Source organism: Lolium rigidum, chromosome 4 (assembly GCF_022539505.1).
Source record: "Lolium rigidum isolate FL_2022 chromosome 4, APGP_CSIRO_Lrig_0.1, whole genome shotgun sequence".
Lineage (NCBI taxonomy): Eukaryota > Viridiplantae > Streptophyta > Magnoliopsida > Poales > Poaceae > Lolium > Lolium rigidum.
The window spans coordinates 89831442-89832412 of NC_061511.1; positions in this window are offsets into that span (position 1 = coordinate 89831442).

Consider the following 971-nt stretch of genomic DNA (forward strand, 5'->3'; position numbering starts at 1 on the left):
ATCGCAGTTCAAGCAGTAGTACGAGGTCATCTCCGAAGATGCGGGACTATCAGATCCAACCGACATTGAAGACGTCGAACGAGGAGTTGATGGCGGAGGTGAGTTCGTTGAGTCCGTCAGACCAGCCGAAAGGTCGACTGGTGACGACGTGCCTGAACCTGTCGATCTGGAGGCGAGTGGTTCTAGCAGTCGAAGGACTCCTTCCGAGTTGACGTTGTAGTGGACGCTGCCGAAGGTCATCTCCATGTTTCCTTGTAGATCAGAAAAGGTCGAGCGAGAAGAGTCGCTGTGCGGGGTGAATTCATAGGAGCCGAATCGAATCGGGCTTCCTAGACTTGGTGACGATGGCGTCGATGAAGCTGCCGATGACATGACTGGATCTGCCGATGACCGATCTTGTGCCGATAGTTTTCCCACAGACGGCGCCAATTGTCGAGGGTACTCCTCGGCAATGCCCTCCGATTGGGGCTTAGGGTTGATGGAATCCTGTAGGCTGACACGAGACATCGGTTCACAGACAAGCGGGGAGAGCAATTTACCCAGGTTCGGGGCCCTCGATGCGGTAAAACCCTTACGTCCTGCCTGTCTGATCTTGATTATGAGAATATTGGGTTACAATGGGGTGCCGAAGGTTTCGGCTGAGATCTCGTCGAGAGGCTAAGTGTTGCGGCGACCTAGCACTAGACTTCTGGTGGCTAAAGTTGCTGAGATTGATCGTATCCCTCGGCAGCCCCTCTCCTGGCCTTTATATAGGAGGCCAGGTCTCAAGAGATCCAACCGGGTACGACTAGGTTTTTAGTAGTCCTAGCTCTAAACTTTCCTTGTTCGACTCCTCCTTTGTCTTGTCCGTCAAGGAATCATCTGCTGCATCGTCCAAGTGGCCCGCCTTGCCATCGAGTACCTTCATGGGCCTCCAGTTAGATTGTACAGGATAGGGTAACGTCGGTTACCCGAAGGGTAATGCCCACGTC